This window comes from Ambystoma mexicanum, chromosome 11 (genome assembly GCF_040938575.1).
Source record: "Ambystoma mexicanum isolate Mex_15411 chromosome 11, UKY_AmexF1_1, whole genome shotgun sequence".
Taxonomy (NCBI): domain Eukaryota; kingdom Metazoa; phylum Chordata; class Amphibia; order Caudata; family Ambystomatidae; genus Ambystoma; species Ambystoma mexicanum.
The window spans coordinates 233,047,145-233,073,916 of NC_090934.1; positions in this window are offsets into that span (position 1 = coordinate 233,047,145).

Below are 26,772 nucleotides of genomic sequence, written 5' to 3' on the forward strand. Positions count from 1 at the left end.
ATAAAACCTTGTTTCTGGCGTATCAGTTTGTGTGTGGTGACTGTGCCTTGTTTCCACATTCGAGGGTCCCTCAGGGGCCCCTTCAAGATGGTGCCGAATAGGGACCCTCCCACACTTGTTCCATCGTGTACGTTGCAAAATAAGGAAGGCGGTAAGAACGGCGAGGACGGGAATGATCAAGCCGGGATCAAGAGGTGTTTGGGGCGCTCCTGCGTAAGCGATGAGACTCCTTTCTGCAGATCTGCACACAGCTGATCCCTGATCAACGTGCCCGGCCAGTGAACAAGGAGGCGAGGGTCCCGAAACGAGGCAGAGCCGAGATACACAGACACGACGTCATTGGTTGCGTCAGTATACGGACAAATTTTGTCTTGGAAAGACAAATTGACTAATCAGGTAAGTCATGCCCCGATTCGTAAGTAATCCTGATATTGGTTGAGAGTTGATTTTGCAAAATCAAACACCCAGAGTAAGTTTGAATAACCAAGGGTAAGATTAAAACAGGCCTGGGGTATTGTCCACCCTAGCAGGGTTTTCCGCTGCGGCGGACACTCTTTGGAAACTGGCCAGGTTGCAACTCCGGGGGGAACGCCAGCTTATGATATGTATGTGAAATATGGTGTGGGAGCGATAATGTTTTGTGAAATTTGGCTTAAGCAAACCAGAAAGCAGGAAGATCTTCAGTGGCCGAGGAATGGGAGTGTTGAGATGGACCGAATAGATAACCTGGAAAAGGTTTTGATAAGTAAAAAAACACACCCTGCAGCACTCGATATCCTTAGAGATTGGAGGAGGGAAGCGATGGTCCGATTTAGAAGTAGAGAGAAACATGCGCGCAGGCATAAATCAAAATCAGAAAAGGAGGAGGAGGAGTGGAGTAATAGCTTGAGGAAAGCAAATAGATGCGACCAGTTAAATATCGAGAAAATATATCCACAAAGAGAGTTGCACTCATCCGACGAATTGATAAATAAAATATTAACTGAAACGAAACAAGGCCCGAGAATAGAAACTAAAAGGACTACGTCAGTAGTTGCTGCTCAGCCCCTCCCAACCCCAGCACAGCCACAGGCTGTATCAGTAACCGCACCGCCCACTAGTCAGCCCGCCCTGAGGGTTTCTCAATTACCACAGCCCCAACAGACATCTCTCGCTTACACTGCCCCCGCCGCACCTCTTGCCCAAGAGGGTGTCTCCGTCCCGACTGCTCCCCGAATAAGCGAACTTGAACAAAGTGAATTTGTGAGAGTGACCTGCAGCGCGATCAGCAAGGAAAGAAAGCGAGAGTTGCAAGAGCAGGCGGAAATGTATATAGACGAGAATGATGAGGCAGCCACACTAGCGTCGATGTATGATTTCAGGAGAAGCAATGAAAGACAAGTATTGTTGGACTGCATGGGGGAATATTTGTCGACACAATGGAAAAAGTTAATTGGGAAGTTGCCGCCACAACGATTGTTGGATTTGAATGCATTAGCCCGTTGTAGAGAGAGAGATGAAGAAATAAAAGAGCATGTGGAACGACTTTTTGAACTTAAGAATTAACTTGATGAAGAATATTCTGAAGTACATGCCAAACCAGGGTATAGTAGGAAAGATATTGAGAGGGGTGGGAAAGAAACGGTACCTAATAGACAGCAGCGATTCTTGTCGCCAGCAGGACAGACTGGGGCTGGGCTAAAAGTATGCATACAAGAGGCTTTAAAATGGATGGCAGACCCTAGTATTCCTGCGATGGAAATACATGGAATATTTGATGAATATTCTCTACCGTTGAAAAGGAAAGCATTACAGACAATGCTTGAATATCTGATAAACAGGGATATAAGCGAGGAGAGAGCCAGCCCCCACCCCGAGACAATGGCAGTATATAAGAGGGTATTGGAACGAGGGACGGGAGAAACAGCCTTATCCCTCGATCTTGGAATATTGTTGCATATGAGAGAAGGGGGAGGAACAGTGAGCACGGTATTTCCTATGAGGGAAGTGCACCCTACCTTTGTACCAAAGGTAGAGATTCATGCGGTAGGCACCGCTCCAGCTCAGATAACTCCAGCACATTACACAGCCCAATATGTGCACGTCCCTTTCTCTAGACAGGAAGTAAATAACATAAAGCAAACGATCCCTGATATACGAAAGAACCCAGCGGGCTTCTATAAAGAAGTAGAGTCTTTATTCATCATCAGTGTTCACTACGAGTGATATAGACCTAATATTCCCAGTAATCCTGCCAGCGGACATATGGAAACGGATAAGGAAGGTAGATGATGAGACGGCCTACGGCGCCACTTGGGCAAATTTAATGCAGGAGAATAGAAATAAAGAAGTAGGCGCGAAACCGGGGCCGAATATGACGGTGTTACCGGCACGAATAGTACAAAAATTGAAAGAATTTGTCCCAGAGAAAAGAATTAAATGGGACAAATTGACTGCGTGTTTTCAAGGTAAGGACTAGTTGGCTACAGATTATTTTAATAGATTTGAGGAAGTATTTACAGACTTCAGTAGACAGGGTGTAAGCACGGAAGCGGGAAAAAGGTTATTTGTTGACAAATATGTGAGAGGATTAATACTCCCGATTGAAAACTTAATAATGACATCAGAAAGTGCATGGCAAGCGAAAACGTTAGGAGAAGTATTACACATGGCCCAATATTATGAAAATCGGGTGAATACAGAGAAAGAGAAGGAAGCGAAGGAAAGAACAAATTTGAAAACAAGGGTGTTACTCGAGCAAGTATCAGGACACAACAGGGGAAGGGGAAATGCACAGCGCAGGAGTAATTTGAATATACACGGAGGGCCCTTGGGATTAAATCAATGTGCATATTGCAGAGAGGAAGGACACTGGTGAGCGCAGTGTCCACATTTACAAAATAGAGGTGGGTACGGTCTGAGAAGACAGCACAGAGGACACCCAGGAACAAATGGCCACAACAGAAACCATATGCAGCAGCACCAGAATAGTCAAGGGAATGGAGTACAGAATCAAGGCTAGGCTCCGAATCAAACTACTTTTACCCAGAATCAAAATCATTAGGGTATGCAAAATGGAAATAGAGGAAGAGGCGGGAACATTTTTGATACTCAAACAGGTGCATACTACAATAATAACAGTGACTACACTTCAGATGATGTGTTGTTACCCCAATAGGACAGCCCAAGACAGTGGTTGGAACATGCTAATAGACACACCCAACCCTAAGGGCACAGTACTGAAAGAGCAACAGGAGAAAGATCTGAGCACAGATATAACAAAGAAGGAATGGGAAAGAATACTGGGCTTTCCTAAAGCGTTATCGAGGAATCATTGCTTCAAACTAATACAATTGAACGTGCTATATCGCACATACATGACCCCGCACAGGATAGCCACGTTTAAAAAGGGCGTGAGTCCACGATGCCCATGGTGTAGAGGCGAGGAAGCTGATCTTATACACATGTTTTGGGGGGGGTGTGCGTGTGAGAGGTTTCTGGGCAAGCATAGAACGTGCCTGCAGGGAGGCTGGGGAAGCAAGGTATGAGTGGTCACCGAAAGAATGCCTGCTCCGTGCCTACCCCAGAATCATCAAATACAAACACGTGGTTAAGTTTACGGATATGGCCTGCATATTAGCCAAGAGAACCATCGCCATGTCCTGGAAAACTGCTGAGGGCCACAATTTGAAAAATGGCGTAGGGAATTCGAAAGATGGGCAGAAGCGGAGACCAAGGTGTGGATGGAAGGGGCGAACAGATCGGAGCCTGACGGCAATGATAAGTGGGTAGCATGGAAAGCGCTGGTCTGGGACATGTTTCACCCATCCGACGACGAACCCCCCTTGAGCGTCTCAATCAGGGAAAGAGACACGCACTACTTGCCCGAAAAACCACCCTATTGCACCCAACTGACAATGGCCAACCGTAGGACCTGGAGAGTGCACGGAAGAGTTGAGCCCCAGACACTGCCGCGTTTGCCCCAACCGACATTATGAACCTATACATGGCACGTGTAGGAAGTTGTTTGTTTGTTGTTATTTGTTGTTACTAAAATACTGGTTTAAATGTAGGGCATGGGGAAAAGAGATATGTTGAAATGCATGGTTGTAACTATATAAATTCCAGTAAAAACATGTTAAAATAAATGAAGTCATGCCCCCTGGTGTTTGAATTAACTTTTTGGTTAAGCAAAAATCAGAAGCAGGAGAACGTATCAAGTCTCCTTAAAGAAGGAACTTTATGTTAGTTTACTGTGTATTTTTAGAGAGTGAGGAATAAAAGTAGGGTTTTGACACAGGACTGTGTTTCATACTTTAACAGACATCTTGACAGAACCTTTTAGTATTAGTTTGGAGGCAGGGAAACCCCTTTTAGAAGTTAGGGATAGCGAGGATCTCATTTCCATTTTCCTAAATAAAAGTCTATAACCAAAATCATGCCACTTTTGTGTCAGTCTCCTTCAATACCCTTACAAAACCCAGTCAGAAAATTGACCAGAATACGGGGATCTTCTTCCTCCGTCCATGCTCCGACCAACTGGAACTCGATTCCATTTATCATCCGCTGGATAGAGGATTACCTCGCTTTCCGGAAGGCACTCAAGACCTGGCTCTTCCCTGCTCCATCTTGATTGATCTAGTCCACCCCCTTGGTGAGCCATCGCTCCCGGACAAGTAGGTCGTGCTTAGAAACACTTGTGTACAGGCGCGTTATAAATGACATATCATATCATAGGTGGGAGCACCAATGAGTCACTTGAGGAGACAACAAGACAGTGACTAGCCGGCACAAAAAGGATTCTAATCGATCCGTATGATACGTTCTACATACCCCCATTGAAACTAGGTACCAGCCTAGATTCTCTGGTGAGTATAGCACTCAATCTCAATGGAACATAGCTGTATACCTCCCTGGGCATGACCACCCACTCGCATACATCTGTAACAATCCACTACTCAACTTCATAAGGCACATCACCTCTGCCATTAGAATTCAGCTGAGTCCCATGAAAATAATTCGGTCTAGGTGGGCGCACAAGCAGTCTCTTTGACTCGCCTACTCTCCTGACAGTCTATCACATGCACCCATCCACTAGCCAGATCTCCATGTGTCACTGGCAGGGACTTAGCCGCCTCTTCTAACTTTCATGCTGGCAAAAATGTAAACACACATTCTAAAATCCTCTCAGTTCTCAGACCTCGGACATCGGTCCTCCAAGCGCGTTAACCGAACAGTGCTTTGAGACCATACCAATGGCATTAGGCACTTAACAAATGCCATTTAACATAACATAACTACTAATCTTTCAAAATTGCCCGTTTCTATGTATTTCAAATTTAGGAATTTAGTTTGCAGGGTGCTTTGACAATTCTAGCGACATCGTCACTGATTCTCTGTAGAGAAGCTTCTCCTACGTGGCCAGGGAAAGGCAGAAGCTACCTGACACTGACCCTAGGGGTGACTGTCCACAGGAGGACCACAGAGGAGAAGACAAACTCCAGAGAGGCAAGAGAATACTAGACTTAAATAACCCTTCAGTGGGAACTCCTAGTAACACCCAAGGATTTATACAACACTCCTTTATGGCTTATTATTATGTAGATACTGAATTCCCAGGCTTTTCTAGCCAACAACATTATGCACCCTCCCCTTTTCCAGTACTGAGACGAGGAAGAGGTATGGAGTAATGAGAATGACCAAACACGGCAAACCAAGGATGCCTTCTAGTCATTGGAAACTGCTAAATGAGACCGGAACACATAAAATGGAGAGAGGGAGAGACAGAGCTTGCCACTGCCTCCGACTGGTGCTGATGCTGTAAGGGACACTGGAGACGAGCAGAGAGCAAACTTCTGTTTAATAAAGCCCTTTAAACTTACTCTCGGGTTGTGTTTTCCCTCTGCCATGTGGCACCGGCTTCCTTGTTTTGATATGATATGATGAGGCATTTGTAACGCGCCTATACACAAGTGTTTCAAGGCGCGAATGTTTCCTGCACCGACTCGGCATCCTACCTAAGACCAATACCTGGGCTATCCTCAGTCATCAAGATCAGTGGGGTCAAGAGGGACAGGTAAGGGGTGGGACCAGGATGATTTATTACACGGCCCACGGTAGCGGCTGTGTAGTTATGGTTAAGTTGCTAAACCCATAGGCGGACCACTTTTTCGGCGGCTTATAACTTGTCTCCCCCTGCAGGAATCCTCACCAAACTTTGCAAAAACAGTATATGGCCTGCTCTGAATTTCTTTGCCAAGTTTGTTGAGGTTTCGTGCAGGGAGGGAGTTAGAGTGGGGTCCCAAATTCTTTTTTTTCCATGGTCTGAATGGGCAAAAACCTTTTGCACGGGTACAGCCCGAACGGCTGGACGGATTTGCACCACATTTGCGGCAGGAGCGGGGGCTTGGGTCAGAAAGTGTGCTTTTGTGTGTTTGGTGGAAATCCGACCAGTACATTTGTTGCAAAGAAGTGAAATGTACGTCTCAAAAAATTGGTAATTTCTGGCTCCACTCCACAGACCCATTTCCCTGTACGCTCCGCAGACAGAAGTCTCATTGGCTTGCAGTACACAGTGCTGTCGGTGAACTTTGGACAGGGGCCGGTGGTTGGCTGGAGGGAAGCGTGTTGTGCGTCAATGTTTTTGGGAAATGCTGCCATGGTGTATCGGAGGAGAGTGCGGCGCTGAAAAGGACTGACAAACATAATGTACAGCATGTGGTGGTGGGAAGAGAGGAGGATAAAGAGTGGGGGAGTGAGAAGCGGAACATATGATATATTTGTTCAGGTCGAAGAAGACGGTGGTGTGCGAGTGGTGTACGCGAGCACTGTACCAATTTGGCAGTGCCGGAAGGGGTTGGAAAACATGGCTTACAGGATTGTGTGGGTGAAAGTGGGGGTGAACATTTTGGGGGAGTGAAAAGTGGAAGATATGATACATTTGGTCGAAGAAGACAATGGAGTGTCAGTGGTGTATGCGAGCCATTCGGCAATTTGCGGGTAGCTCCTGAGGGGAGAACATTCTGTGGCGACTGCATTGGCGCTCCATTGGAACGTGGACTGCATTTCAGATGATGCGCAGAAAGTGAAAATGTGTTGTGCTGCTGCCTAGAGGTGTCGGTGCTTATGTATACTTTGTGGGTCTCCCTTGCGGTATGGCGGTGGGTTGGGCTGTCGGTGGCAGTGATACATTTGTGAAGTACGGTACGTGGCCAAATGTTGCCATGCATGCCTGCATTGCCTTGTAGTGGTTGTGGGCAAGGCCCACCCCCGCAATGCAATGCCTCCATGCATGGGAGGTCAGTGAGGCATTTTGCGGGTAGCTCATCAGGGACTACCTTCTGTACCCAAGAAGCTAGGCCTTGTCCACAGCCCTGCTTCAGGGAGGGCAGTTAGACATTGCCACATGGAAGGATTTTTTTACCATCACAGTTTTGCGATAAGGACCTTTTACGCAGCTACCCACATATACTTCATTGGCAGGTAGCTGCACTGGCCACTATCATTTCTGGGTGAGTACAGGCAGACTCCATCGGGGAAGGGGAGTGATTTCGAGACATAATGAGGATGTTTGCATTCAGTGTACTATGAGGTCTTGTGCCTGCAAAGCCCCTACCTGTAGTCAGGAAAGCTACGTGGCCACATGTTCCCATGCATGGCTTTATTGCCTTCTACTGGGTGTGCCCATGGACTAGGCTATTGATTGCATGGGCGGAGGACGGAGGCCTCCGCATGTACCCAAGAGCCTAGGCCTTGAGCACAATCCCCGCAAAACAACGCAGCCATGTATGCAACTTATGTGATATTGGTATGTGGATTGCGCACATATGTATAAAGAGTGCATTCTCTTTGCTCTAGCTCATTTGAATAAGTTATTATAACCATACCTTCTGACATCCCACAGACTTTTAAATATGTAAGTGTCCTTGGCCACCACCCCCGCAATGCAATGTCTCCATGCATGGGCGCGCAGTGAAGCATTTCGCGGGTAGCTCATCATGGGACTACCTTCTGTGGCGACTGCGTGGACGCTCCCCTGGGAATGGGGACTGCATTGCAGCAGATGTAAAGAAAGTGAGAATGTGTGGCATTGCCACATGGAAGTATTTTCTACCATCACTGTTTTGCAATATGGACCATTCATGCAGCTACTCACATATCCTTCATTGGCGGGTAGCTGCACAGGCGACTATCATTCTTTGGTGAGTGCAGGCAGACTCCATTGGGGATGGGGAGTGCAGTGGAGACAATATGGGAAGTAGGTTTGAGAATGGTGTCTTGTTTGGGTCCGTTACTATATCCATACGTACCTGTAGGCAGGAAAGCTACGTGGCCACATGTTACCAGGCATGGCACTATTGCCTTCTAGTGGGCGTGTGCAAGGACTAGCATCTTGGGTGCACGGGCGGAGGCCGTAGGATGGTGTGGGTTCCCATTGTGTTGAGGCGATGGGAAGGGGTGTTGGAGGCAGTGGTACGTTTGTCAAGTATGGAATGTGGCGCCATGTTCCCATGCATGCCTCCATTGCCTTGTAGTGGTTGTGGGCAAGGCCTAGGCGTTTGAGCGCATGGGCGCAGGCCATAGGCCTCCGCATGTACCCAAGAGGCTAGGCCTTGTCCACAGCCTTGCTTCAGGGAGGGCAGTTAGACATTGCCACATGGAAGGATTTTTTTGCCATCACAGTTTTGCGATAGGGACCTTTTACGCAGCTACTCACATATACTGTCAATCCAGAAAAACAGACAGCCCTTGATCATGGGGAAATGTACTATGTTGGCCGAAGACCAACAGTCTCATGCTCTAAGTTTTAGGAATACATAATCATAAGCTTGACCGAAGTGCGGCCATTTTAAGGTGACAAAAAATCGCCATCTTGTTTTCTCTAACGTTTACTTATTGCTTTCTGTTCTAAATGCTTTGCTGACATGATATTCTGCTTTACCAGTGTGCAATGCAAGGCCAAGGGAAATATGCTGAAACAGAACATAGCAACCCTGATATAAATACCCGGTCTCCTCCCGCGCGCTATCTTTGAAAGAGGGCAGCGAGGCATCCCAATCAGCCCACAGGTGCCAGTGTGTCTCGAAAACACAGTGAAAATACTCGGAACGAACATTAAATTGCTTGAATTTTGTTCTTCTTTGCGGACCCCCCTCCTCGAGCCCTGTAAAGTCCTGGAGAGCGAGTTGATACCCAGGACCCAAATAGAAACTACGAGATTGGAAGGCCTGGAATGTGGCTCTCCCCCCACATGCAGCTTGCTAGCGAGGGCAGAAGCATTCTGTTATTTTCAACAAAGACTTATGTCTGCAGCCTTACAAAATTGCAAACTGCTGCTAAAAGAAATGTTTGAGGTGTCATACTCGTCACGATTGTCAATCATCATGCTCAGTTCAAAGTAGATGTGGAAGGGGCGGTTTTTGATGTGACATTACTGATTGTAAGTTGTTAGTTTTGTATATATGTAACTGATGTTTGTGTCTCGCTCTCTTGCGTCTCCCGAGGTCTGTTAGACACACATCACGGGGCATGAGACCAGTTGGCCAACTGAGACTATTTACTTTGCAATAAACCCTAGCTTTTGGGAATACAACCTTGTGTCTGGCGTGTCAGTTCGTGTGTGGTGACTGTGCCTTGTTTCCACATTCGAGGGTCCCTCAGGGGCCCCTTCAAGATGGTGCCCGAATAGGAACCCTCCCACACTTGTTCCATCGTGTACGTTGCAAAATAAGGAAGGCAGTAAGAACGGCGAGGACGGGAATGAACGGGCCGGGATCAAGAGGTGTTTGGGGCGCTCCTGCGTAAGCGATGAGACTCCTTTCTGCAGATCTGCACACAGCTGATCCCTGATCGACGTGCCCGGCCAGTGAACAAGGAGGTGAGGGTCCCGAAACGAGGCAGAGCCGAGATACACAGACACAACGTCATTGGTTGCGTCAGTATACGGACAAATTGTGTCTTGGAAAGACAAATTGACTAATCAGGTGAGTCATGCCCCGATTCGTAAGTAATCCTGATATTGGTTGAGAGTTGATTTTGCAAAATCAAACACCCAGAGTAAGTTTGATTAACCAAGGGTAAGGTTAAAACATGCCTGGGGTATTGTCCACCCTAGCAGGGTTTTCCGCTGCGGCAGACAATCTTTGGAAACTGGCCAGGTTGCACCTCCGGGGGGAACGCCAGCTTATGATATGTATGTGAAATATGGTGTGGGAGCGATAATGTTTTGTGAAATTTGGCATAAGCAAACCAGAAAGCAGGAAGATCTTCAGTGGCCGAGGAATGGGAGTGTTGAGATGGACCGAATAGATAACCTGGAAAAGGTTTAGATAAGTAAAAAAACACACCCTGCAGCACTTGATATCCTTAGAGATTGGAGGAGGGAAGCGATGGTCCGATTTAGAAGTAGAGAGAAACATGCGCGCAGGCATAAATCAAAATCAGAAAAGGAGGAGGAGGAGTGGAGTAATAGCTTGAGGAAAGCAAATAGATGCGACCAGTTAAATATCGAGAAAATATATCCACAAAGAGAGTTACACTCATCTGACGAATTGATAAATAAAATATTAACTGAAACTAAACAAGGCCCGAGAATAGGAACTAAAAAGACTATGGCCCTCATTACGACCCTGGCGGAAAGGGAAAAACGATGGCGGAAATGCAATACCGCCATCGAATAGCGCTCGGTGCGACTATGACCCGTCACCGCAAAGTACGAAGCCATTAGCGACACCGTAGTGAACGCCAACGCTAACTGCACTAAGCACGCGCGCGCGCGCCATGCCAAACCGCAAACACCACCATGGTGCAACGGTACGCCAATTCCGACCCTAGCGGACATGTACCTAACGCCATCAGGCATGGCGGAATGGACCATTCCGCCATGGCGAGAAGTACGGCATCGCGAATCAACCGTAAACGGCCCCACTGACTGCCTGTACACCGCTCCCTGCCCACAAAGTACAACTCCCTGTAGGTGCAATGAAGTCACAATGCAACCATTGAAATGTACAAAGCACCCATGCATGCCAACGAACAAAAGAAACACAACAGGGGCCAATGGGAGCTGCAGGGCACAGATGGCACGAATACAGAAGCCATCCCAATGGACATGACCACAGTCCCCCCCCCCGAAACGCACGCAAACACAGGCACCTGTGACCAGCAACATTCCGAAAATAACAACATTCCACCAGTCCACCTGGCTGACCGCCATCTGTCACACAAAACCCAATCCCCCGCCCCTGAGCATGACAACATCCAAACTGTCATATAGGCAGCCCCCATCCCTGACCTCACGGGCTCAGTAGGCAAACGCGCCCAGCACAGTACCACGCAACTAAACCCCGAAGCAGGAACCCAATGCAGATCTCCTCACAATACATCGCCCCACATATAGGCACATGCCACATCACTTGCAAAGAAAAACGCTACACGGCCCAAATCAGAATAGAAATTTAATGCACAACAAAATCACCAAGCCCATACAGCCATCAGGCCATGAACTCCAAAACACATTTCACCATTGTGGGCTGCATCCGCAAGAAAAGACCAGCCACTACTTGTGTGACGCCCTGTCCCATCATGGTACACAGAGCCACAATCACGTACGAAAAGGCAAAAAGGAAGCGCACACAACCGCAGGGCCGTCCCAATGGGGAGGCACTAGTCCAGCTGAAAGGCCGAAATGTTGCTCCGAGCCACCAGTACTGCGTAAGGGCATGTGGGCCACTGGCGATCGTCCCATAAGATCGTAATGCTGCTCCACCGATTAACACGAAGCAGCAGGTGTCGGGAGTAAAATCCATCTGCAGGAGTGGCATACAGATGGCAGTGGCAAAAGGGGAGGAGATACCTGTCAACCAAAAGAAAAGAACAAGAACAGAATGGCCATCAGAACTACATTCGAACAACTCACTTCAATGAGCACACGAAATCCACAGCCATATGCATGCCAGCCCACTCCAAAGGATCATCAACACCCCAAAGCCACTTGCGACTCATAACCATCTATACCTAGGTGTAAACACCATCACGAACGAGTGTACCTGTGCATGCGTCTGCCAAAACAGAATCCATCAGATGGGAATGTTAACGTGCATGGACACAAGTGTCTGAGGGCGCGTCGAGACAGGGAGGGCTCAACAAGGCCAGATAGACGATGGTCCCACTATGGCAGCCCTGCATCACATAGCATAGGGGAGGCGGATAGATCCCAAGAAGCCCTGTACATGGCAAACTCTGCACCAAATCACCTGCCCATGCATCCATTCATCATTCCCTCATCCCGGGATCAAAACGCCTGAATTATTACTCACATGACATTAGAAACGTCCATTGAGTCTGTGCGTAATGCAGCCTGCTACATCCACAGTGCCCCAGCCCGTAAATCCAGTGTTGTGAAGTAACATGTATTTGGGAATGGCCGGCCTCATCGCCCACGTAGCTATTGCGCATCCCAAACTATTCATATCAATCATTGCTCCCTCGCCATGGGCCCTGTCTCAAGGACATAGAACAATAGAACGTTACATTTGCAGTCAGACCTGTGGGCATCTCCTCGCCGCTAGCTGGAAACCGAAAGCGCCGCCCTTCGAATTCCTCATTTGCAACATCACGTCGAAAAGGCATCTGTGGCCGTTTGAAATCAGTAATTATTCCATCGAGTGCGGCTGTGTGTGAAAATGGCAACTGCCTTCACCCACAAATGGGACGCCCCGCCCGTCGTTGCAACTCGGTACAGTGATGCATGAGGGCCCACCGTTACTCGAGTACTACGTTCCACTGACCCTTCACAAGTCCGTTCGCGACTGCACAGATAGTATGGGAAACAATGGGACCACAGCAGAATGAACATATCAACCAATCTTACACGCCCATCGGGTACAAATACATGATTGCAATAGCAAGATACCATTACCCGAATTGCAGCGTAGTGCGCGGGACGTGCTCGGCCAAAGGGGAGAGCCGTTTGCACAGGTGGAATCAATCACCACAGGTGGAGGCCATACAGCCTGAAAACACATAAATTGCACAGCCAGTCTCCTCCCACAACCACAGCGAAATGCTACCGGCAGGACTCGCGATGTTGGCCCTGGGGGACCTGATAGCACTGCAAGTGCTCCGACTCCAAGAAGAAGACGAACAACAACTACAACCAGCCGCACGGAGGAGACGCAGGAGGAGGAGGAGGCCAAGGCAGGGCCAGCAAGGCCCAGCAGCACAGCCACTACCACCACGCAGGCAGCCCGCAATCCCACGCCTCCGAGCACATCCGTTCAACCTCACTGATGAGCAGATCCACACCCTCTACCGTCTGGACCGGGACACCATAGCCGCCATTGTGGACATGACACAGGCTGACCTAGTCAGCATGATAGATAGCCCAACCGCAATCCCACCCCTACTGAAGGTGGTGTCTGTACTCCACTTCCTGGCCACAGGCACCTACCAGCACACAGTCGGACAGTTGCATGGCATATCACAGCCACTGTTTTCACGGACACTATTCCAAGTGCTCGATGCCCTCCTGCAGCACGCAGACGACTACATCTCCCTACCACGCTCGGAGCAGGAAATTACGAACACAAAAGTGGGATTCCATGCACTTGCCGGCATACCGGGTTGCATTGGTGCCATCGACTGCACCCATGTTGAATTGGTCGTCCCACATGCCATGGAGGCCCAGTACCGCAACCGAAAACAATTTCATTCCCTGAATGTACAAATGGTGTGTGACTCCAACAGGATCATTACGCATTGTTGTGCCCGATTCCCTGGATCAACCCATGATTCCATGGTCTTGAGGAACTCTACCATACCACGCTACATGGAGCGACACGCAGGGTACAGATCCTGGCTACTCGGTGAGTCTCATCTCATGCATGATGATGTGGGGTATGTGATTTGGCAATGTACTGGCAGGAAGGGGGGGGGGTGTGCGTACGTATCAATGGCATTCCACATCCTACGTTTATCGTCCACATACAGGTGATGCTGGATATCCACTGAAGAGATGGCTCCTCACACCAGTCCGGAACCCACGGGACCTGCATGAGGAGGACTACAACCATGCCCACTCACGTACCCGTGTAGTCATAGAACAGGCATTCGGCCTACTGAAGACTCGTTTCCGCTGCCTCAGCAGGTCTGGCGGGGCACTCCTGTACCGCCATGAGAAGGTTGCAAAGATGGTCATGGCATGTGTCATGCTCCACAACATGTGCGTACGTAGAAATGTGCCCATGCCCCCTGACGCTGAACTGCAAGCACCGGATGATGGTCATGATGAGGGTGGGGATGTGGCAGCACCTCAAGGAGTCTGCGAGGCACCGGAGGGCCGTGACATCCGTCAGCATCTCATTGATGTATGCTTCTAGCACTCACGCCTGGGGGCTGATACATGGACACGGGACTCGTGGCACTGCGTGTGTCTGGGACATGCACAATATGGACTGTACGCCTATGATGGCCTAGTACACAAAGATCAATGTCCACACATCTCATTGGGTGATCGTGCACTTTTTATGGCATATGTGATATCATGTTGAACACCCTATCGACCCGCCACCCAAGTGAGCCCAACACACCCCCTCCACCCTCCTACCTCCCACCCGAACACCAGTGTCCAAAGATGCTCATTGTCAGTGGCCTGTCGCTATTGCAAGCCCCCTCTGCGGGTATCAGGGGCACCCCTGCCTGTGGAGCGCAGGTTCCTCCCTGATCTACGTTGGGGGCTGCCCTGGACGGAACTTGCAACGGATGATGTGTCTGCCTGCTCACGTCCATGCATGTCCCTAAGGGTTTGCGAGAGCTCAGTGAGCACACGGCGCACTGCGGCAAGTTCGGCACATACGTCTTTGGACGTCGCATGCTGTTCCCCCCTCAGGCTCTCGGTGCTTCTCTCAATTTGTGCCCTTAGCGTCTCTGTACATCTCTCCATTTCTGCCCTAAGTGTCTCTGTTGATGTTTCTATGTCTGCCTTGGTGCCCCCACATTCATCGGCATGGTCCTTGAGGAGTGTGGCCATTTGCTGCTGTTGGACGATTAACTTGTCGAGGGACTGTTGCCTCTGCTGGGCCATGCCCATTTGCGGGGGTGTCACAGAGGGGCTGTTGTCCTCATGTTGCCTTGCCACAGGGCTTGGGGGGGATGGCCAGTCGTCGTCTTGTGGCTGCCCCTGCGTGGTATCCTCATGTTGTACGGGATGGGACAGACAGGGGGATTGGGACAGGTCATGGATGGATCTGACCTCGACATCCCCGTCTTCTGTGTCCGAGCATGCTGCCATCAATGGGGTGTCACCTATGGTGCTGCTGCCACCAGAGGCAGTGCCTTCTGTGGCATCCATTGGGGGGACCTGTGGTGGTGGTGTTGTGGCCATGCTGGCTGCTGGGGTGCCTGTTGATGTTCCCTCCTCTGTGCTACCACCTGATTTGTGCTGCTGCCGTGTCTTGATGCGTGCAGCTGAGGTGGAGGGTCTCTGGCCGTTGGTCTTGGCCCTCTTTGCAGGTGTGCTGGTAGGGGTGTCCTGTGGCTTGTCGTTTGGATCGGACCCTGTGGTGGAGTAAAGGAGGGCGAGGGTTATTGATGGGTCTGTGGGAATTGGAATGGCATTGTATCACATGCTTTGGGGTGGTACCTGAGGGTGATTTGGGTCGGGTCCTTGGAGGTGCTTTGATTTGTGTGTGGAGTGAGGGTGCAGTTGTTTGGCAGCCTGCAGTTTGGGTGTGCCTGCTGCACGTGTAGTGCGTGTATTAGGGGGTTTTAATTATTTATGTATTTATTGTGGGTTTTAACGTGCGCTATCAGGCCGATGTGTGTGGACCTTATCCTGGACATGTGTTTCTGTTGCACTATGTGGACGCATGGTGCTTCACATGGATGGACTGTGTGGCTTGTTATATCTGGCCCACCTACCTGAATCTTCGGATGTCTGCACTCCTTTCTCCATCCCTCCGACTCCCTCAATGCTCTCCATTCCGATGGTGGAGGCACAGATTTCTTCCCAGGGGGTCAACTTGATGGGTGATTCAGGACCTCCCCCGGTGGCTGTGGCAATGTTGCGGTTGGCAGAGAGTATGCTGCGGACGCGTATCCGCAGGTCGTCCCATCGCTTGCGGCATTGCTGTGGGGTGCGGGGTGCGGTCCCCACCGCACTTACCCGCTGTGCCACCAGAGCCCATATGGCCTTCTTGTTTGCAAGTGCCGTCCTGGTCATTTGCGTGGAGAAGACCACGGCAGCATTCTCCTGGAGGGTCTCTGTTAGCACGGTGAGTTCCTCACGGGAGAAGTGGACCTGCCGCTTGCGGTCGCACGCTTTCTTCGCTGCTTTTCCCATTTTTCTTGGTTTCGCTAGGGTGGTTGACGGGGTGGGGTGTGTCTCAGGGTAGTGTTTTTAGTGGTTGTGTGGTTTTAGTGTATTTATAGGTGTACGCCGGGATGTTTCCCGTTCCGGGCCCGTGTTTTAACTTCCGTTTCCGTATATTTCCGGCCACCGTACTTTGCGGTAGGCGCACACTGCGGTGACCGCTAGGAGGGGTGGCGGTATTGCACCTGGGGCCCCGTACGGCGGCGGTGTGGGCCGTTTTGGGGTCTTTTCCGCCATCGCGGACTTAGCACTTCCGCCATGCCGTGGTGCTCGTGCCCGATGGGTCGGAATGGGCCGCACTTTGCTCCTTCGTGCAATGGCGGAAACGCTATTTACGCTGTGGCGCTCCGGTCAGTCGATTTCCGCAAGGGTCGTAATGAGGGCCTATGTCATTAGCTGCTGCTCAGCCCCTCCCAACCCCAGCACAGCCACAGGTTGCATCAGTAACCGCGCCGCACACTAGTCAGCCCGCCCTGAGTGTTTCGCAATTACCACAGCCCCAACAGACATCTCTCGATTACACTGCCCCTGCCGAACCTCCCCCCAAGAGGGTGTCTCCGTCCCGACTGCTCCCCAAATAAGCGAACTTGAACAAAGTGAATGTGTGAGAGTGACCCGCAGCGCCATCAGCAAGGAGAGAAAGCGAGAGTTGCAAGAGCAGGCGAAAATGTGTATATACGAGAATGATGAGGCAGCCACACTAGCGTCGATGTATGATTTCAGGAGAAGCAATGAAAGACAGGTATTGTTGGAATGCATGGGGGAATATTTGTCGACACAATGGAAAAAGTTAATTGGGAAGTTGCCGCCACAACGATTGTTGGATTTGAATGCATTAGCCCGTTGTAGAGAGAGAGATGAAGAAATAAAAGAGCATGTGGAACGACTTTTTGAACTTAAGAATTAACTTGATGAAGAATATTCTGAAGTACTTGCCAAACCAGGGTATAGTAGGAAAGATATTGAGAGGGGTGGGAAAGAAACGGTACCTAATAGACAGCAGCGATTCTTGTCGCCAGCAGGACAGACTGGGGCTGGGCTAAAAGTATGCATACAAGAGGCTTTAAAATGGATGGCAGACCCTAGTATTCCTGCGATGGAAATACATGGAATATTTGATGAATATTCTCTACCGTTGAAAAGGAAAGCATTACAGACAATGCTTGAATATCTGATAAACAGGGATATAAGCGAGGAGAGAGCCAGCCCCCACCCCGAGACAATGGCAGTATATAAGAGGGCATTGGAACGAGGGACGGGAGAAACAGCCTTATCCCTCGATCTTGGAATATTGTTGCATATGAGAGAAGGGGGAGGAACAGTGAGCACGGTATTTCCTATGAGGGAAGTGCACCCTACCTTTGTACCAAAGGTAGAGATTCATGCGGTAGGCACCGCTCCAGCTCAGATAACTCCAGCACATTACACAGCCCAATATGTGCACGTCCCTTTCTCTAGACAGGAAGTAAATAACATAAAGCAAACGATCCCTGATATACGAAAGAACCCAGCGGGCTTCTATAAAGAAGTAGAGTCTTTATTCATCATCAATGTTCACTACGAGTGATATAGACCTAATATTCCCAGTAATCCTGCCAGCGGACATATGGAAACGGATAAGGAAGGTAGATGATGAGATGGCCTACGGCGCCACTTGGGCAAATTTAATGCAGGAGAATAGAAATAAAGAAGTAGGCGCGAAACCGGGGCCGAATATGACGGTGTTACTGGCACGAATAGTACAAAAATTGAAAGAATTTGTCCCAGAGAAAAGAATTAAATGGGACAAATTGACTGCGTGTTTTCAAGGTAAGGACTAGTTGGCTACAGATTATTTTAATAGATTTGAGGAAGCATTTACAGACTTCAGTAGACAGGGTGTAAGCACGGAAGCGGGAAAAAGGTTATTTGTTGACAAATATGTGAGAGGATTAATACTCCCGATTGAAAACTTAATAATGACATCAGAAAGTGCATGGCAAGTGAAAACGTTAGGAGAAGTATTACACATGGCCCAATATTATGAAAATCGGGTGAATACAGAGAAAGAGAAGGAAGCGAAGGAAAGAACAAATTTGAAAACAAGGGTGTTACTCGAGCAAGTATCAGGACACAACAGGGGAAGGGGAAATGCACAGCGCAGGAGTAATTTGAATATACACGGAGGGCCCTTGGGATTAAATCAATGTGCGTATTGCAGAGAGGAAGGACACTGGTGAGCGCAATGTCCACATTTACAAAATAGAGGTGGGTACGGTCTGAGAAGACAGCACAGAGGACACCCAGGAACAAATGGCCACAACAGAAACCATATGCAGCAGCACCAGAATAGTCAAGGGAATGGATTACAGAATCAAGGCTAGGCTCCGAATCAAACTACTTTTACCCAGAATCAAAATCATTAGGGTATGCAAAATGGAAATAGAGGAAGAGGCGGGAACATTTTTGATACTCAAACAGGTGCATACTACAATAATAACAGTGACTACACTTCAGATGATGTGTTGTTACCCCAATAAGACAGCCCAAGACAGTGGTTGGAACATGCTAATAGACACACCCAACCCTAAGGGCACAGTACTGAAAGAGCAACAGGAGAAAGATCTGAGCACAGATATAACAAAGAAGGAATGGGAAAGAATACTGGGCTTTCCTAAAGCGTTATCGAGGAATCATTGCTTCAAACTAATACAATTGAACGTGCTATATCGCACATACATGACCCCGCACAGGATAGCCACGTTTAAAAAGGGCGTGAGTCCACGATGCCCATGGTGTAGAGGCGAGGAAGCTGATCTTATACACATGTTTTGGGTGTGTGTGCGTGTGAGAGGTTTCTTGGTTAAGCAAAAATCAAAAGCAGGAGAACGTATCAAGTCTCCTTAAAGAAGGAACTTTATGTTAGTTTACTGTTTATTTTTAGAGAGTGAGGAATAAAAGTAGGGTTTTGACACAGGACCGTGTTTCATACTTTAACAGACATCTTGACAGATCCTTTTAGTATTAGTTTGGAGGCAGGGAAACCCCTTTTAGAAGTTAGGGATAGCGAGGATCTCATTTCCATTTTCCTAAATAAAAGTCTATAACCAAAATCATGCCACTTTTGTGTCAGTCTCCTTCAATACCCTTACAAAACCCAGTCAGAAAATTGACCAGAATACGGGGATCTTCTTCCTCCGTCCATGCTCCGACCAACTGGAACTCGATTCCATTTATCATCCGCTGGATAGAGGATTACCTCGCTTTCCGGAAGGCACTCAAGACCTGGCTCTTCCCTGCTCCATCTTGATTGATCTAGTCCACCCCCTTGGTGAGCCATCGCTCCCGGACAAGTAGGTCGTGCTTAGAAACACTTGTGTACAGGCGCGTTATAAATGACATATCATATCATAGGTGGGAGCACCAATGAGTCACTTGAGGAGACAACAAGACAGTGACTAGCCGGCACAAAAAGGATTCTAATCGATCCGTATGATACGTTCTACATACCCCCATTGAAACTAGGTACCAGCCTAGATTCTCTGGTGAGTATAGCACTCAATCTCAATGGAACATAGCTGTATACCTCCCTGTGCATGACCACCCACTCGCATACATCTGTAACAATCCACTACTCAACTTCATAAGGCACATCACCTCTGCCATTAGAATTCAGCTGAGTCCCATGAAAATAATTCGGTCTAGGTGGGCGCACAAGCAGTCTCTTTGACTCGCCTACTCTCCTGACAGTCTATCACATGCACCCATCCACTAGCCAGATCTCCATGTGTCACTGGCAGGGACTTAGCCGCCTCTTCTAACCTTCATGCTGGCAAAAATGTAAACACACATTCTAAAATCCTCTCAGTTCTCAGACCTCGGACTTCGGTCCTCCAAGCGCGTTAACCGAACAGTGCTTTGAGACCATACCAATGGCATTAGGCACTTAACAAATGCCATTTAACATAACATAACTACTAATCTTTCAAAATTGCCCGTTTCTATGTATTTCAAATTTAGGAATTTAGTTTGCAGGGTGCTTTGACAATTCTAGCGACATCGTCACTGATTCTCTGTAGAGAAGCTTCTCCTACGTGGCCAGGGAAAGGCAGAAGCTACCTGACACTGACCCTAGGGGTGACTGTCCACAGGAGGACCACAGAGGAGAAGACAAACTCCAGAGAGGCAAGAGAATACTAGACTTAAATAACCCTTCAGTGGGAACTCCTAGTAACACCCAAGGATTTATACAACACTCCTTTATGGCTTATTATTATGTAGATACTGAATTCCCAGGCTTTTCTAGCCAACAACATTATGCACCCTCCCCTTTTCCATTACTGAGACGAGGAAGAGGTATGGAGTAATGAGAATGACCAAACACGGCAAACCAAGGCTGCCTTCTAGTCATTGGAAACTGCTAAATGAGACCGGAACACATAAAATGGAGAGCGGGAGAGACAGAGCTTGCCCCTGCCTCCGACTGGTGCTGATGCTGTAAGGGACACTGGAGACGAGCAGAGAGCAAACTTCTGTTTAATAAAGCCCTTTAAACTTACTCTCGGGTTGTGTTTTCCCTCTGCCATGTGGCACCGGTTTCCTTGTTTTGATATGATATGATGAGGCATTTGTAACGCGCCTATACACAAGTGTTTCAAGGCGCGAATGTTTCCTGCACCGACTCGGCATCCTACCTAAGACCAATACCTGGGCTATCCTCAGTCATCAAGATCAGTGGGGTCAAGAGGGACAGGTAAGGGGTGGGACTAGGATGATTTATTACACGGCCCACGGTAGCGGCTGTGTAGTTATGGTTAAGTTGCTAAACCCATAGGAGGACCACTTTTTCGGCGGCTTATAACTTGTCTCCCCCTCCAGGAATCCTCACCAAACTTTGCAAAAACAGTATATGGCCTGCTCTGAATTTCTTTGCCAAGTTTGTTGAGGTTTCGTGCAGGGAGGGAGTTAGAGTGGGGTCCCAAATTCTTTTTTTTCCATGGTCTGAATGGGCAAAAACGTTGTGCACGGGTACAGCCCAAACGGCTGGACGGATTTGCACCAAATTTGCGGCAGGAGCGGGGGCTTGGGTCAGAAAGTGTGCGTTTGTGTGTTTGGTGGAAATCCGACCAGTACATTTGTTGCAAAGAAGTGAAATGTACGTCTCAAAAAATTGGTAATTTCTGGCTCCACTCCACAGACCCATTTCCCTGTACGCTCCGCAGACAGAAGTCTCATTGGCTTGCAGTACACAGTGCTGTCGGTGAACTTTGGACAGGGGCCGGTGGTTGGCTGGAGGGAAGCGTGTTGTGCGTCAATGTTTTTCGGAAATGCTGCCATGGTGTATCGGAGGAGAGTGCGGCGCTGAAAAGGACTGACAAACATAATGTACAGCATGTGGTGGTGGGAAGAGAGGAGGATAAAGAGTGGGGGAGAGAGAAGCGGAACATATGATATATTTGTTCAGGTCGAAGAAGACGGTGGTGTGCGAGTGGTGTACGCGAGCACTGTACCAATTTGGCAGTGCCGGAAGGGGTTGGAAAACATGGCTTACAGGATTGTGTGGGTGAAAGTGGGGGTGAACATTTTGGGGGAGTGAAAAGTGGAAGATATGATACATTTGGTCGAAGAAGACAATGGAGTGTCAGTGGTGTATGCGAGCCATTCGGCAATTTGCGGGTAGCTCCTGAGGGGAGAACATTCTGTGGCGACTGCATTGGCGCTCCATTGGAACGTGGACTGCATTTCAGATGATGCGCAGAAAGTGAAAATGTGTTGTGCTGCTGCCTAGAGGTGTCGGTGCTTATGTATACTTTGTGGGTCTCCCTTGCGGTATGGCGGTGGGTTGGGCTGCCGGTGGCAGTGATACATTTGTGAAGTACGGTACGTGGCCAAATGTTGCCATGCATGCCTGCATTGCCTTGTAGTGGTTGTGGGCAAGGCCCACCCCCGCAATGCAATGCCTCCATGCATGGGAGGTCAGTGAGGCATTTTGCGGGTAGCTCATCAGGGACTACCTTCTGTACCCAAGAGGCTAGGCCTTGTCCACAGCCCTGCTTCAGGGAGGGCAGTTAGACATTGCCACATGGAAGGATTTTTTTACCATCACAGTTTTGCGATAAGGACCTTTTACGCAGCTACCCACATATACTTCATTGGCAGGTAGCTGCACTGGCCACTATCATTTTTGGGTGAGTACAGGCAGACTCCATTGGGGAAGGGGAGTGATTTGGAGACATGATGAGGATGTTTGCATTCAGTGTACTATGAGGTCTTGTGCCTGCAAAGCCCCTACCTGTAGTCAGGAAAGCTACGTGGCCACATGTTCCCATGCATGGCTTTATTGCCTTCTACTGGGTGTGCCCACGGACTAGGCTATTGATTGCATGGGCGGAGGACGGAGGCCTCCGCATGTACCCAAGAGCCTAGGCCTTGAGCACAATCCCCGCAAAACAACGCAGCCATGTATGCAACTTATGTGATATTGGTATGTGGATTGCGCACATATGTATAAAGAGTGCATTCTCTTTGCTCTAGCTCATTTGAATAAGTTATTATAACCATAGCTTCTGACATCCCACAGACTTTTAAATATGTAAGTGTCCTTGGCCACCACCCCCGCAATGCAATGTCTCCATGCATGGGCGCGCAGTGAAGCATTTCGCGGGTAGCTCATCATGGGACTACCTTCTGTGGCGACTGCGTGGACGCTCCCCTGGGAATGGGGACTGCATTGCAGCAGATGTAAAGAAAGTGAGAATGTGTGGCATTGCCACATGGAAGTATTTTCTACCATCACTGTTTTGCAATATGGACCATTCATGCAGCTACTCACATATCCTTCATTGGCGGGTAGCTGCACAGGCGACTATCATTCTTTGGTGAGTGCAGGCAGACTCCATTGGGGATGGGGAGTGCAGTGGAGACAATATGGGAAGTAGGTTTGAGAATGGTGTCTTGTTTGGGTCCGTTACTATATCCATACGTACCTGTAGACAGGAAAGCTACGTGGCCACATGTTACCAGGCATGGCACTATTGCCTTCTAGTGGGCGTGTGCAAGGACTAGCATCTTGGGTGCATGGGCGGAGGCCGTAGGATGGTGTGGGTTCCCATTGTGTTGAGGCGATGGGAAGGGGTGTTGGAGGCAGTGGTACGTTTGTCAAGTATGGAATGTGGCGCCATGTTCCCCTGCATGCCTCCATTGCCTTGTAGTGGTTGTGGGCAAGGCCTAGGCGTTTGAGCGCATGGGCGCAGGCCATAGGCCTCCGCATGTACCCAAGAGGCTAGGCCTTGTCCACAGCCTTGCTTCAGGGAGGGCAGTTAGACATTGCCACATGGAAGGATTTTTTTGCCATCACAGTTTTGCGATAGGGACCTTTTACGCAGCTACTCAAATATACTGTCAATCCAGAAAAACAGACAGCCCTTGATCATGGGGAAATGTACTATGTTGGCCGAAGACCAACAGTCTCATGCTCTAAGTTTTAGGAATACATAATCATAAGCTTGACCGAAGTGCGGCCATTTTAAGGTGACAAAAAATCGCCATCTTGTTTTCTCTAACGTTTACTTATTGCTTTCTGTTCTAAATGCTTTGCTGACATGATATTCTGCTTTACCAGTGTGCAATGCAAGGCCAAGGGAAATATGCTGAAACAGAACATAGCAACCCTGATATAAATACCCGGTCTCCTCCCGCGCGCTATCTTTGAAAGAGGGCAGCGAGGCATCCCAATCAGCCCACAGGTGCCAGTGTGTCTCGAAAACACAGTGAAAATACTCGGAACGAACATTAAATTGCTTGAATTTTGTTCTTCTTTGCGGACCCCCCTCCTCGAGCCCTGTAAAGTCCTGGAGAGCGAGTTGATACCCAGGACCCAAATAGAAACTAGGAGATTGGAAGGCCTGGAATGTGGCTCTCCCCCCACATGCAGCTTGCTAGCGAGGGCAGAAGCATTCTGTTATTTTCAACAAAGACTTATGTCTGCAGCCTTACAAAATTGCAAACTGCTGCTAAAAGAAATGTTTGAGGTGTCATACTCGTCACGATTGTCAATCATCATGCTCAGTTCAAAGTAGATGTGGAAGGGGCGGTTTTTGATGTGACATTACTGATTGTAAGTTGTTAGTTTTGTATATATGTAACTGATGTTTGTGTCTCGCTCTCTTGCGTCTCCCGAGGTCTGTTAGACACACATCACGGGGCATGAGACCAGTTGGCCAACTGAGACTATTTACTTTGCAATAAACCCTAGCTTTTGGGAATACAACCTTGTGTCTGGCGTGTCAGTTCGTGTGTGGTGACTGTGCCTTGTTTCCACATTCGAGGGTCCCTCAGGGGCCCCTTCAAGATGGTGCCCGAATAGGGACCCTCCCACACTTGTTCCATCGTGTACGTTGCAAAATAAAGAAGGCAGTAAGAACGGCGAGGACGGGAATGAACGAGCCGGGATCAAGAGGTGTTTGGGGCGCTCCTGCGTAAGCGATGAGACTCCTTTCTGCAGATCTGCACACAGCTGATCCCTGATCGACGTGCCCGGCCAGTGAACAAGGAGGTGAGGGTCCCGAAACGAGGCAGAGCCGAGATACACAGACACGACGTCATTGGTTGCGTCAGTATACGGACAAATTGTGTCTTGGAAAGACAAATTGACTAATCAGGTGAGTCATGCCCCGATTCGTAAGTAATCCTGATATTGGTTGAGAGTTGATTTTGCAAAATCAAACACCCAGAGTAAGTTTGATTAACCAGGGGTAAGCTTAAAACATGCCTGGGGTATTGTCCACCCTAGCAGGGTTTTCCGCTGCGGCAGACAATCTTTGGAAACTGGCCTGGTTGCACCTCCGGGGGGAACGCCAGCTTATGATATGTATGTGAAATATGGTGTGGGAGCGATAATGTTTTGTGAAATTTGGCATAAGCAAACCAGAAAGCAGGAAGATCTTCAGTGGCCGAGGAATGGGAGTGTTGAGATGGACCGAATAGATAACCTGGAAAAGGTTTTGATAAGTAAAAAAACACACCCTGCAGCACTTGATATCCTTAGAGATTGGAGGAGGGAAGCGATGGTCCGATTTAGAAGTAGAGAGAAACATGCGCGCAGGCATAAATCAAAATCAGAAAAGGAGGAGGAGGAGTGGAGTAATAGCTTGAGGAAAGCAAATAGATGCGACCAGTTAAATATCGAGAAAATATATCCACAAAGAGAGTTACACTCATCTGACGAATTGATAAATAAAATATTAACTGAAACTAAACAAGGCCCGAGAATAGGAACTAAAAAGACTATGTCATTAGCTGCTGCTCAGCCCCTCCCAACCCCAGCACAGCCACAGGTTGCATCAGTAACCGCGCCGCACACTAGTCAGCCCGCCCTGAGTGTTTCGCAATTACCACAGCCCCAACAGACATCTCTCGATTACACTGCCCCTGCCGCACCTCCCCCCCAAGAGGGTGTCTCCGTCCCGACTGCTCCCCAAATAAGCGAACTTGAACAAAGTGAATGTGTGAGAGTGACCCGCAGCGCCATCAGCAAGGAGAGAAAGCGAGAGTTGCAAGAGCAGGCGAAAATGTTGAGCAGGCGAGAATGATGAGGCAGCCACACTAGCGTCGATGTATGATTTCAGGAGAAGCAATGAAAGACAGGTATTGTTGGAATGCATGGGGGAATATTTGTCGACACAATGGAAAAAGTTAATTGGGAAGTTGCCGCCACAACGATTGTTGGATTTGAATGCATTAGCCCGTTGTAGAGAGAGAGATGAAGAAATAAAAGAGCATGTGGAACGACTTTTTGAACTTAAGAATGAACTTGATGAAGAATATTCTGAAGTACTTGCCAAACCAGGGTATAGTAGGAAAGATATTGAGAGGGGTAGGAAAGAAATGGTACCCAATAGACAGCAGCGATTCTTGTCGCCAGCAGGACAGACTGGGGCTGGGCTAAAAGTATGCATACAAGAGGTGTTAAAATAGATGGCAGACCCTAGTATTCCTGCGATGGAAATACATGGAATAGTTGATGAATATTCTCTACCATTGAAAAGGAAAGCATTACAGACAATGGTTGAATATCTGATAAACAGGGATATAAGCGAGGAGAGAGCCAGCCCCCACCCCCCGAGACAATGGCAGTATATAAGAGGGCATTGGAACGAGGGACGGGAGAAACAGCCTTATCCCTCGATCTTGGCATATTGTTGCATATGAAAGAAGGGGGAGGAACAGGGGGCACGGTATTTCCTATGAGGGAAGTGCACCCTACCTTTGTACCAAAGGTAGAGATTCATGCGGTAGGCACCGCTCCAGCTCAGATAACTCCAGCACATTACACAGCCCAATATGTGCACGTCCCTTTCTCTAGACAGGAAGTAAATAACATAAAGCAAACGATCCCTGATATACGAAAGAACCCAGCGGGCTTCTATAAAGAAGTAGATTCATCA